This window comes from Rattus norvegicus, chromosome X (genome assembly GCF_036323735.1).
Source record: "Rattus norvegicus strain BN/NHsdMcwi chromosome X, GRCr8, whole genome shotgun sequence".
Classification (NCBI taxonomy): Eukaryota; Metazoa; Chordata; class Mammalia; order Rodentia; family Muridae; genus Rattus; species Rattus norvegicus.
In genome coordinates this window covers 140,892,414-140,906,691 of record NC_086039.1, presented here as the reverse complement: position 1 = coordinate 140,906,691, position 14,278 = coordinate 140,892,414, and positions in this window count along the sequence as shown.

The window sequence follows — 14,278 nt, the reverse complement described above, 5'->3', positions numbered from 1 at the left end:
AGAATTGTCAGGTAGAAATAAGCTTCTGCCATAAGGAAGAACTCTTATCGTTTATACATAAAAAATTAAGTATAACAACTAATTTTTCAGAAATGTTTTGTAAGGAAAATTTACATTTGGAACTTACCGCATTGAAAACATAGCGCTTCCAAATAACTAGTAATTTTTGCCACATTCTAATCAGATTGAAGATATTCTTGCCAACTAACAGAACATTTGAAATCCTAGTCATACATGAATAAAGCATTTCTGTAGTTAAGCACACAGAACATGGTTACAAATCAACCCTGGTTATAGGTGCATGACCCATATAACCTGTGTTTAATGGAGCAGTGACTATGTACTGCCATTTTAGACATATTTCTCCAGCCAATAATCAATGCTGTAATACAACAAAGGCCATGTTGTAGTGTAATAAAATTTAGGAAAAACCACTTGGCAACCTTTATCCAAGTAACTCCAAGTTCCAGTATGATGCGTGAAAATCCTACCTCATCAATGAAGACAAGGGTGCTTAGACTAGAGGTGGCATATCATATTAGCTCATTCCTCATATAAGAACTTAGAATAGTTCTCTAAGAAAGACTGGTAGATCAGGAATAGGGAATAAGAAGATAAATTTAACATTATCTTTGCCATATGTCTCATGGATGAAATCAGTCTCTCATCTATTTTTTCTTCTGACATAATTCTTATCATGCCCCATTGGCTTCATTGCAGTTGCCTTGAACCCAAGTTATCTTCAAGGAAAATGAAAAGAATATGGCAAATTTGGAGTGGAACTAGCCTGGGATTAATGACAATAAGAACATAGATAACCATTTTCTCCAAGTCCTCTCAGAGGCTGCCATTCGTTCGTTCCTTTCATTGAAAATGTCTTTTTACTATACATGGACTGACCCTGGACTCTGACCTCATAGGTAGCAATGAATATCCTAGTAAGAGCACCAGTGGAACGGGAAGCCCTTGGTCCTGCCAAGACTGAACCCCCAGTGAACTAGACTATGGGGGGAGGGCGGCAATGGGGGGAGGGTCGGGAGGGGAACACCCATAAGGAAGGGGAGGGGGGAGGGGGATGTTTGCCCGGATACCGGGAAAGGGAATAACACTCTCAAGTTAATAAATAAAAAAAAATTCTAATTTAAGAAAAAAAAAAAGAAAAAGAAAATGTCTTTTTGACTTGGTATATTTGCTCCATTCATCTTCCTAAAGAGCTGGTTTAATAACAGTTCTACTTTACACATAGCCTACAATGGCCTCCTTGGTCCTGAATCTTTCAGATGACTTTCTAGTTCTGCCTTTGTGGAAGTTTATTGTTTCCCATATGAAACTTCTATTAGCCTATGTATGTCCCTGACAGGAGTACATGAGAACCACCACTGGGTCCATCCCTGATCAGATAACATACATAAAAGAGGGTCACATAATCCCCTTGAAGGTTCTTTTGCTGTGGGCTTGGAAGATAACGGCTAACATAATTATGAGTTTAGGATAGTATGTCTATCTCACTGTAGGGCAGAAACATCTTCTGTGCTGTCACCACTCACCAACAAACTAACCCAGAATTATCTTGTGAGAATGTTGTATATCACCTCATTCAGTCTCTAATTACCCTACTTTGAATGCCTCTTTCTATATTCCAGAATTTACAAAGCTACCAACTACATTTTCCAGTCTCTCTCATAGCTGAGTCCTTGACATAAAATAGATTCCTGCAGTCAAATGCACTTGATTATATTTTTGGAGGTAGAAGCAAAATTTAGAACAATTCTACATCCTTATAATTACTTTCTGCTGGCAAGCTAGATATCAGAGACATTGCGCTTCACACTGGTGACCTATGTCAATTCCCTATCAGTTGCCACAGATATACTTGTCAGAATCGGTCTCATTTCCCTTGGGTATTAGTTAGGGTTTCTATTACTGCAATGAAACACTGTGACCAAAAAGCAAGTTGGGGAGGAAGGCTTTACTTTATTTGGCTCACACTTCCACATCAGTGTTCATCAGTGTTCAGGACAGGAAATCACACTGGGCCAGGACCTGGAGGCAAGAGTTGTTACAGAGGCCATGAAGGAGTGCTACTTAATGACTTGCTCCTCATAGCTTGCTCACTCTGCTTTCTTATAGAACTCAGGACCACCAACTTAGGGATGGCACCATCACAGTGGCTTGGGTCCTCCCCCATCAACCACTAATAAAAAAAAAAGGACCTACATTCAGATCCAGTGAATGAATCTCAAATGACATTCCCTTCTTTCAGATGACTCTAGCTTGTGTCAAGTTAACATAAAACTAGCCAGCACACGAAGCATCTTGTCTATGGAGGCTAAGAGGTAAGTAGGTAGGAGAACGCCACCTTCCCGGATCTGGAAGCACAGGAACAGTAGCATGATTTTGTATATGGCAGTCGGATCGTTGATCATAGAAATAGCAGTTCTTCAGATGGATCCCTTCCATTATATTCTAGGAGTCAGATTTCATAGAGTCCACACATTTATCCTTCTAAATAATTTTAAGGATAATTTCAAGGATGCTTCCATAGTGCCTGTTTCTTACCCTGCATGGCAAGGGGTATGTCAGCATATAGACTAGAGAGTAGAGGAGGCAGAAACCCCAAGTACACTCATCAAACAAAGCCTGACATTTAAAACGCTGGTAAAAAGTCTGTAACTGGAAGGTACCAATGTATCATTCCCCCACCCTTATTTAACTGCAAAATGTAAACAGTTTCATTAATCACCTAAAGGACTTTGTCAAAAATCACGCTGCAGCAAATTTCAAAGTTATAACGCAGTTGATTTTCAATTCACCCCAGGAAACAGTGATTGAGTGCTTCCTCTTTGCCAGGAATTACACTAAGGCTGGTTGATGCAGAGATAAGGAAAAATTGGTGGCTGTTCCCTGAGAGTGCAGTCCCTTTGCATTGCAGAGAATAACTTTAATATAAGGCAATTCATAATAAATATCTAAGAAGAGTTCTAGATAAAAACACAATGGATTGCAGAGGATAAAGTAAGATAAAATCTGCCTGGGGCGGGACAGAAAATGAGTCCTAGATGGGGTATCGTCTAAGATGGCTCTTCAAAGATGAACGGTTTTTTGTAAGGATGAACAACACAGTCCTTCTAGGAAACCCGCTGAACCCAATCACTACTTTAGGGAATATTCCACCTGAGTATATTTTTCACTATACATTCTTTTCCTGAATCCTTTACTTTTTTACTCAAAGTATATGTGAAGTGCATGTACGTCCCTGAGCAAACGGGAAGCAGAAATCGCATGGCCATGAACTGCATTATAAAATGTGTGAGTGGGCGCTGGCAGTCCACACTGAGGAGGTAACTGTTAGAGCTAAGCACTTGCTGAGATTACTTTCTATCAGTGAGACAAGATGTAATCAAATTACAGAAGATAGGCCTTGGGCAAAATAACAGAGGATGAACCCATGTGTGAAAATTATTTTCTAGGGGCCTGACAACAAATCAGAAGAAAGTTGAGGAGGAGGAGGAGGAGAAGGAGGAGGAGGAGAAGGAAGAGGAGGAGGACACAGTTGAAAGAGCATGGCACAGAGGCCCAGGGAACTCAAACACTGCTCTTTCCTCTGACATTCACAGATGCTGTGATCTCAGAGCCACTTCCTTTTGCTAACATTTAATGATTTATTTATTTGCATTTGGATGACAAAATAGAGACAAACTGAAGCTAGCAAACACTGGGCTAGATTCCAGAATCTAAGAACTGAGAAACGTAACAGGCCCCGAGGTGAGATTCCAGCAGTCACAATGCTCAACACTGCTACCTTCTCTAAAATGATGGGAACCTAGCAAATCATAGTCTGAAATCTCCACTGAAATCCACCCCACATGGGAAACAGGGTACGCATTATTCCCCACGACAAAGCGTTTTGTCTGGATAAATTTTAAACTCTTCACAGTATCACATCTTCAGTTAGTAAATGACAACAGAAATACAGACACGAGAAAGGCATTATAGGTGGACAAGGGGAGGCCAGAGGGACTCTAATCTCAAGCGGCTGCCAAGTGTCAAGGCTGCTTTCAGAATCCTATCCTTACTCCAAAGGTAAAGATCCACTTACTTAGCCTTCTGATTAATGTTCTGAAGGTTATCCTTTTGAATCTGTGTAGCCTCATGAGACAGAGAGAGAGAGAGAGAGAGAGAGAGAGAGAGAGAGAGAGAGAGAGAGAGAGAGAGAGAGAGAGAATACGAAGGCTCATGAGTTTTAGACTTCAGTGTTATTAGTGTGTCAAACATAATCATAATCTGGTAGTTTTGAACAGTTGGTAATTACCTCACAGCTCTCTTGGGACCTAAGCTTGAGTGAAACCTTCACTAAGATCTCTTTGGGAAAACCCATTAAAGTGGCCCCATGCTGGGAAGAAGAGCACATGGTGGTGAGCAGGATCCAATGTCCTGCAGCAATCTGCAGTGAAACTCAGCATTGTCCACATGCTGGCTCACACAAATGTTCCCTTTATTGAAGTTGTATCTGTTTTTCCAATGAAAGTTTTCCATATTGCTATGAAAAATTTAACAAGCACTAGAAACGATTTCATGTTGTTACCTTTTATCACTTTAAGGACACAAAGTCACAAAAATGGGTGCTCACACAAACCCTACCCACCTTTCAATATTGTTTAGAGGGTAACACTGATGTTCTGTAGCACAGAGGGTTAACCAGCCACTTAGCCTAGTATGTATTTTATAAAGAACTAGGAGCAAAGAGCTTAAGGCTCTAAACATGAAGAAAGGATGAGGAGAAATGCTTCTTACTCAGTTTGCCTGAATAATTCTGCAATGGATACAAGTGTTACAATATTACACTGCATGCTTTATACCACACATATGTATAAACTAGATGACAGTTTTAAAGTATTAAATTTGATATGTGGAAAATTCTTACATAGCAGCATACACAAAATAGTTTTTTTTTAAATTAACTTGAGTATTTCTTATTTACATTTCGAGTGTTATTCCCTTTCCCAGTTTCCGGGCAAACATCCCCCTAATCCCTCCCCCACCCACCCTTTATGGGTGTTCCCCTCCCCATCCTCCCCCCATTGCCGCCCTCCCCCAACAATCTAGTTCACTGGGGGTTCAGTCTTAGCAGGACCCAGGGCTTCCCCTTCCACTGGTGCTCTTACTAGGATATTCATTGCTACCTATGGGGTCAGAGTCCAGAGTCAGTCCATGTATAGTCTTTAGGTAGCGGCTTAGTCCCTGGAAGCTCTGGTTGCTTGGCATTGTTGTACATATGGGTCTCGAGCCCCTTCAAGCTCTTCCAGTTCTTTCTCTGATTCCTTCAACGGGGGTCCTATTCTCAGTTCAGTGGTTTGCTGCAGGCATTCGCCTCTTTATATCCTGTATTCTGGCTGTGTCTCTCAGGAGCGATCTACATCTGGCTCCTGTCGGTCTGCACTTCTTTGCTTCATCATCTTGTCTAATTGGATGGATGTATATGTATGGGCCACATATGGGGCAGTCTCTGAATGGGTGTTCCTTCTGTCTCTGTTTTAATCTTTGCCTCTCTATTCCCTGCCAAGGATATTCTTGTTAGGAGTGAAGCATTTACATTTTGATCATCCATCTTGAGTTTCATTTTTTCTAGGCATCTAGGGTAATTCAAGCATTTGGGCTAATAGCCACTTATCAATGAGTGCATACCATGTGTGTGTTTCTGTGATTGGGTTACCTCACTCAGGATGATATTTTCCAGTTCCAACCATTTGCCTATGAATTTCATAAAGTCATTGTTTTTGATAGCTGAGTAATATTCCATTGTGTAGATGTACCACATTTTCTGTATCCATTCCTCTGTTGAAGGGCATCTGGGTTCTTTCCAGCTTCGGGCTATTATAAATAAGGCTGCTATGAACATAGTGGAGCACGTGACTTTTTTATATGTTGGGGCATCTTTTGGGTATATGTCCAAGAGAGGTATAGCTGGATCCTCAGGCAGTTCAATGTCCAATTTTCTGAGGAACCTCCAGACTGATTTCCAGAATGGTTGTACCAGTCTGCAATCCCACCAACAATGAAGGAGTGTTCCTCTTTCTCCACATCCTCGCCAGCATCTGCTGTCACCTGAGTTTTTGATCTTAGCCATTCTCACTGGTGTGAGGTGAAATCTCAGGGTTGTTTTGATTTGCATTTCCCTTATGACTAAAGATGTTGAACATTTCTTTAGGTGTTTCTCAGCCATTCGGCATTCCTCACCTGTGAATTCTTTTTTTTTTTTTTATTAACTTGAGTATTTCTTATATACATTTCGAGTGTTATTCCCTTTCCCGGTTTCCGGGCAAACATCCCCCTCCCCCCTCCCCTTCCTTATGGGTGTTCCCCTCCCAACCCTCCCCCCATTGCCGCCCTCCCCCCCATAGTCTAGTTCACTGGGGGTTCAGTCTTAGCAGGACCCAGGGCTTCTCCTTCCACTGGTGCTCTTACTAGGATATTCATTGTTACCTATGGGGTCAGAGTCCAGGGTCAGTCCATGTATAGTCTTTAGGTAGTGGCATAGTCCCTGGAAGCTCTGGTTGCTTGACATTGTTGTACATATGGGGTCTCGAGCCCCTTCAAGCTCTTCCAGTTCTTTCTCTGATTCCTTCAACGGGGGACCTATTCTCAGTTCAGTGGTTTGCTGCTGGCATTCGCCTCTGTATTTGCTGTATTCTGGCTGTGTCTCTCAGGAGCGATCTATATCCGGTTCCTGTCGACCTGCACTTCTTTGCTTCATCCATCTTGTCTAATTGGGTGGCTGTATATGTATGGGCCACATGTGGGGCAGGCTCTGAATGGGTGTTCCTTCAGTCTCTGTTTTAATCTTTGCCTCTCCCTTCCCTGCCAAGGGTATTCTTTTTCCTCATTTAAAGAAGGAGTGAAGCATTCACATTTTGATCATCCGTCTTGAGTTTCGTTTGTTCTAGGGATCTAGGGTAATTCAAGCATTTGGGCTAATAGCCACTTATCAATGAGTGCATACCATGTATGTCTTTCTGTGATTGGGTTAGCTCACTCAGGATGATATTTTCCAGTTCCAACCATTTGCCTATGAATTTCATAAACTCGTTGTTTTTGATAGCTGAGTAATATTCCATTGTGTAGATGTACCACATTTTCTGTATCCATTCCTCTGTTGAAGGGCATCTGGGTTCTTTCCAGTTTCTGGCTATTATAAATAAGGCTGCGATGAACATAGTGGAGCACGTGTCTCTTTTATATGTTGAGGCATTTTTTGGGTATATGCCCAAGAGAGGTATAGCTGGATCCTCAGGCAGTTCAATGTCCAATTTTCTGAGGAACCTCCAGACTGATTTCCAGAATGGTTGTACCAGTCTGCAATACCACGAACAATGAAGGAGTGTTCCTCTTTGTCCACATCCTCACCAGCATCTGCTGTCACCTGAGTTTTTGATCTTAGCCATTCTCACTGGTGTGAGGTGAAATCTCAGGGTTGTTTTGATTTGCATTTCCCTTATGACTAAAGATGTTGAACATTTCTTTAGGTGTTTCTCAGCCATTCGGCATTCCTCAGCTGTGAATTTTTTGTTTAGCTCTGAACCCCATTTTTTAATAGGGTTATTTGTTTCCCTGCGGTCTAACTTCTTGAGTTCTTTGTATATTTTGGATATAAGGCCTCTATCTGTTGTAGGATTGGTAAAGATCTTTTCCCAATCTGTTGGTTGCCGTTTTGTCCTAACTACAGTGTCCTTTGCATTACAGAAGCTTTGCAGTTTTATGAGATCCCATTTGTAGATTCTTTTTTTTTTTTTTTTTTTTTTTTGGAGCTGGGGACCGAACCCAGGGCCTTGCGCTTCCTAGGTAAGCGCTCTACCACTGAGCTAAATCCCCAGCATCGATTCTTGATCTTAGAGCGTAAGCCATTGGTGTTTTGTTCAGGAAATTTTTTCCAGTGCCCATGTTTTCCAGATGCTTCCCTAGTTTTTCTTCTATTAGTTTGAGTGTGTCTGGTTTGATGTGGAGGTCCTTGATCCACTTGGACTTAAGCTTTGTACAGGGTGATAAGCATGGATCGATCTGCATTCTTCTACATGTTGCCCTCCAGTTGAACCAGCACCATTTGCTGAACATGCTATCTTTTTTCCATTGGATGGTTTTGGCTCCTTTGTCAAAAATCAAGTGACCATAGGTGTGTGGGTTCATTTCTGGGTCTTCAATTCTGTTCCATTGGTCTATCTGTCTGTCTCTGTACCAATACCATGCAGTTTTTATCACTATTGCTCTGTAATACTGTTTGAGTTCAGGGATAGTGATTCCCCCTGAAGTCCTTTTATTGTTGAGGATAGTTTTAGCTATCCTGGGTTTTTTGTTATTCCAGATGAATTTGGAAATTGTTCTGTCTAACTCTTTGAAGAAATGGATTGGTATTTTTATGGGGATTGCATTGAATCTGTAGATCGCTTTTGGTAAAATGGCCATTTTTACTATATTAATCCTGCCACTCCATGACCATGGGAGATCTTTCAATCTTCTGAGGTCTTCTTCAATTTCTTTCTTCAGAGTCTTGAAGTTCTTATTGTACAAATCTTTTACTTGCTTGGTTAAAGTCACACCGAGGTACTTTATATTATTTGGGTCTATTATGAAGGGTGTCGTTTCCCTAATTTCTTTCTCGGCTTGATTCTCTTTTCTGTAGAGGAAGGCTACTGATTTATTTGAGTTAATTTTATGCCCAGCCACTTTGCTGAAGTTGTTTATCAGCTTTAGTGGTTCTCTGGTGGAACTTTTGGGATCACTTAAATATACTATCATATCATCTGCAAATAGTGATATTTTGACTTCTTCTTTTCCGAGCTGTATCCCTTTGATTTCCTTTTATTGTCTGATTGCTCTGGTTAGAACTTCAAGAACTATATTGAATAAGTAGGGAGAGAGTGGGCAGCCTTGTCTAGTTCCTGATTTTAGTGGGATCGCTTCAAGTTTCTCTCCATTTAGTTTAATGTTAGCAACTGGTTTGCTGTATATGGCTTTTAGTATGTTTAGGTATGTTTATGAATTCCTATTCTTTCCAGGACTTTTATCATGAAGGGGTGTTGAATTTTGTCAAATGCTTTCTCAGCATCTAATGAAATGATCATGTGGTTTTGTTCTTTCAGTTGTTTTATATAATGGATCACGTTGATGGTTTTCCGTATATTAAACCATCCCTGCATGCCTGGGGTGAAGCCTACTTGATCATGGTGGATGATTTATTTGATATGCTCTTGGATTCGGTTTGCCAGAATTTTATTGAGTATTTTTGTGTCGATATTCATAAGGGAAATTGGTCTGAAGTACTCTTTCGTTGTTGGGTCTTTGTGTGGTTTAGGTATAAGAGTATTGTGGCTTCGTAGAAGGAATTCGGGAGTGATCCATCTGTTTCAATTTTGTGGAATAGTTTGGGTAGTGTTGGTATGAGGTCTTCTATGAAGGTCTGATAGAATTCTGCACTAAAGCCGTCTGGACCTGGGCTCTTTTTGGTTGGGAGACCTTTAATGACTGCTTCTATTTCCTTAGGAGTTATGGGGTTGTTTAACTGGTTCATCTGTTCCTGATTTAACTTCGGTACCTGGTATCTGTCTAGGAAATTGTCCATTTCCTGCAGATTTTCAAGTTTTGTTGAATATAGGCTTTTATAGTAGGATCTGATGATTTTTTGAATTTCCTCTGAATCTGTAGTTATGTCTCCCTTTTCGTTTCTGATTTTGTTAATTTGGACACACTCTCTGTGTCCTCTCGTTAGTCTGGCTAAAGGTTTATCTATCCTGTTGATTTTCTCAAAGAACCAACTTTTGGTTCTGTTGATTTTTCTATGGTCCTTTTTGTTTCTACTTTGTTGATTTCAGCTCTGAGTTTGATTTTTCCTGCCTTCTACTCCTCCTGGGTGTATTTGCTTCTTTTCGTTCTAGAGCTTTTAGGTGTGCTGTCAAGCAGGTGACATATGCTCTTTCCTGTTTCTTTCTGCAGGCACTCAGAGTTATGAGTTTTCCTCTTAGCACAGCTTTCATTGTGTCCCATAAGTTTGGGTATGTTGTACCTTCATTTTCATTAAATTCTAAAAAGTTTTTAATTTCTTTCTTTATTTCTTCCTTGACTAGGTTATCATTGAGTAGAGCATTGTTCAATTTCCACTTATATGTGGGCATTCTTCCCCTATTGTTATTGAAGACCAGCTTTAGGCCGTGGTGGTCTGATAGCACGCATGGGATTATTTCTACCTTTCTGTACCTGTTGTGGCCCATTTTTTTTACCAATTATATGGTCAGTTTTGGAGAAAGTACCATGAGGAGCTGAGAAGAAGGTATATACTTTTGCTTTAGGATAGAATGTTCTATAAATATCTGTTAAGTCCATTTGGCTCATGACTTCTCTTAGTCTGTCTACGTCTCTGTTTTATTTCTGTTTCCATGATCTGTCCATTGATGAGAGTGGGGTGTTGAAATCTCCTACTATTATTGTGTGAGGTGCAATGTGTGTTTTGAGCTTTAGTAAGGTTTCTTTTACACGTATGTAGGTGCCCTTGTATTTGGGGCATAGATTTTAGGATTGAGAGTTCATCTTGGTGGATTTTTCCTTTGATGAATATGAAGTGTCCTTCCTTATCTTTTTTGATGACTTTTAGTTGAAACTTTATTTTATTTGATATTAGAATGGCTACTCCAGCTTGCTTCTTCAGACCATTTGCTTGGAAAGCTGTTTTCCAGCCTTTCACTCTGAGGTAGTGTCTGTCTTTGTCTCTGAGGTGTGTTTCCTGTATGTACCAGAATGCAGGGTCCTCGTTGAGTATCCAGTTTGTTAATCTATGTCTTTTTATTGGGGAGTTGAGGCCATTGATGTTGAGAGATATTAAGGAATAGTGATTATTGCTTCCTGTTATATTCATATTTGGATATGAGGTTATGTTTGTGTGCTTTTCTTCTCTTTGTTTTGTTGCCAAGACGATTAGTTTCTTGCTTCTTCTAGGGTATAGTTTGCCTCCTTATGTTGGGCTTTACCATTTATTATCCTTTGTAGTGCTGGATTTGTAGAAAGATATTGTGTAAATGTGTAAATTTGGTTTTGTCATGGAATATCTTGGTTTCTCCATCTATGTTAATTGAGAGTTTTGCAGGATACAGTAACCTGGGCTGGCATTTGTGTTCTCTTAGGGACGGTATGACATCTTTCCAGGAACTTCTGGCTTTCATAGTCTCTGGCGAAAAGTCTGGTGTGATTCTGCTAGGTATGCCTTTATATGTTACTTGACCTTTTTCCGTTACTGCTTTTAATATTCTTTCTTTATTTTGTGCATTTGGTGTTTTGACTATTATGTGACGGGAGGAGTTTCTTTTCTGGTCCAATCTATTTGGAGTTCTGTAGGCTTCTTGTATGCTTTTGGGTATCTCTTTCTTTAGGTTAGGGAAGTTTTCTTCTATGATTTTGTTGAAGATATTTACTGTTCCTTTGAGCTGGGAGTCTTCACTCTCTTCTATACCTATTATCCTTAGTTTCGATCTTCTCATTGAGTCCTGGATTTCCTGTATGTTTTGGACCAGTAGCTTTTTCCGCTTTACATTATCTTTGACAGTTGTGTTGATGATTTCTATGGAATCTTCTGCTCCTGAGATTCTCTCTTCCATCTCTTGTATTCTGTTGGTGAAACTTGTAACTACAGCTCCTTGTCTCTTCTTTTGGTTTTCTATATCCAGGGTTGTTTCCATGTGTTCTTTCTTGATTGCTTCTATTTCCATTTTTAATTCCTTCAACTGTTTGATTGTGTTTTCCTGGCATTCTTTCAGGGATTTTTGTGACTCCTCTCTATGGGCTTCTACTTGTTTATTTATGTTTTCCTGGAATTCTTTCAGGGATTTTTGTGATTCCTCTCTATGGGCTTCTACTTGTTTATTAATGTTTTCCTGTGTTTCTCTAAGGGAGTTCTTCACGTCTTTCTTGAAGTCCTCCAGCATCATGATCAAATGTGATTTTAAATCTAGATCTTCTTTTCTGGTGTGTTTGTATATTCAGTGTTTGCTGGTGGGAGAATTGGGCTCCGATGATGCCATGTAGTCTTGGTTTCTGTTGCTTGGGTTCCTGCGCTTGCCTCTCACCATCAGATTATCTCTAGTGTTACTTTGTTCTGCTATTTCTGACAGTGGCTAGACTGTCTTATAAGCCTGTGTGTCAGTAGTGCTGTAGAGCTGTTTTCCTGTTTTCTTTCAGCCAGTTATGGGAACAGAGTGTTCTGCTTTTGGGCTTGTAGTCTTTCTTGTCTCCGGGTCTTCAGCTGTTCCTTTGGGCCCGTGTCTTGAGTTCACCAGGCAGGTCACTTGCAGCGGAAAAGTTGGTCTTACCTGTGGTCTCGAGGCTCAAGTTTGCTCGTGGGGTGTTGCTTATGAGCTCTCAGGGCGACCCCCACCAGGAAGATCTGCGCAGCCCTTTCCAGGAGCTTCCCGTGCACCAGGGTTCCAGATGGCGTTTGGTGTTTTCCTCTGGAATCAGTAATGTGTGCAGAGTGCACTCTCTTCTGGTTTCCCAGGTGTGTCTCCCTCTCTGAAGATTTTGCTCTCCCTCCCACGGGATTCGGGTGCAGAGAACTGTTTATCTGGTCGGTCCCTTCAGGTTCCGGTGGTGTCTCAGATGCAGGGGACCCGCTGCTGCTGTGCCCTTATCCAAGGGAACCCAGAGGCCATATACAGTTTCCTCTTGGGCCAGGGATGTGGGGAGGGTTGGGCAGTGTTTGTGGTCTCTTCCGCTCTGCAGTCCCAGGAGTGCCCACCTGTCTAGGCGGTGAGGTCTCTCTCCCACGGTGTTTGCGACCAGAGAGGTGCTGCGGGCAGGGATCTGCAGGTTTGGGACTCCCGCTAAATACCGGAAGTGGCCAGTCCTAGAGGAATTTTGCCTCTGTGTGTCTTGAGTTCACCAGGCAGGTCGTGCAGCAGAAAAGTTGGTCTTACCTGTGGTCCCGAGGCTCAAGTTTGCTCGTGGGGTGATGCTTGTGAGCTCTCCGCGGCGGCAGCAACCAGGAAGATCTCCACAAAATAGTTTTTAAAGTGCATTTATTAACTTTACAACTCAGTATCAGCCCTTCCTCCTCCCCCACCAATAACACCCTCACACAAGTCCTCCTGCCATTTCACCGATGCCTTCTCTTGGTGTCACCCTCCCTCCCCTGGCACATCAAGTCACTTCAGGATTTGATTCATCCTCTCCTACTGAGGCTAGTCAACAACAACTTCATGAATTTCACAGGCAAATGGATGGAACTAGAAACTATCAACCTGAGTGAGGTAACCCAGCCACAAAAGAACACACATGGTATACACTCCCTGATAATTGGATATTTGCCATAAAGTAGAGGATAACTACACCACAATCCACAGACCGAAAGAAGTCAAATAACAAGGAGAACACCAGGGAGGGTGGGTGAATCTCACTCAGAAGGGGAAACAGAATTGATAAGGGAGGTCAATGGGAGGAGGGAACTGGGTGGAAGAGGGGGTGGGGGTGGGGAGCGGGGCAGGGGGAGGGATGGGAGATTATCTGGGGGTGGGGACAAGCTATAGAATGTACCAAAGACCTGGGATAGGGGGAGGCCCCAGAGTGTCTAAGCGGAAGACTCCAGATGAGATTCCTAGCAATGGGAAGTGGTCACTTCTTGTATCCAAGCAGGACTCTAAGTGGAGGGATAAGGACAACAATCTAACCACCAAACCTTTGACCCTAAATGTGTCCTGCCTACAAGATGTACAGGGACAAACATAGAGCACAGGGAATGGCCAGCCAATGACAGCCCCAAATTGAGACCCATCCCATTGGCAAGCATCAATCCCTCACACTATTAATGATACCGTATTATGCTTTGTCTTAGGGTTTTACTGCTGTGAACAGACACCATGACCAAGGCAACTCTTATAAGGACAACATTTAATTGGGGTTGGCTTATAGGTTCAGAGGTTCAGTCCATTATCATCAAAGTAGGGGCATGACAACATCCAGGCAGGCATGGTGCAGGAGGAGCTGAGAGTTCTGCATTTTCATCTGAAGGCTGCTAGCAGAATACTGACTTCCAGGCAGCTAGGAATAGGATCTTAAAGCTCACACCCACAGTGACACACCTATTACAACCCTCTAATAGTGCCAGTTCCTGGGCCAAGCATACACAAACCATAACAACCTGGGTTTTGTTCCAAGCAGCCATCTAGAAGCTCACAACCATCTGTGAGTCCATTTCCAGTGAATCTGAAACCATTTCATAGCCTCTGCAGGCACTGTGTTCATGTGG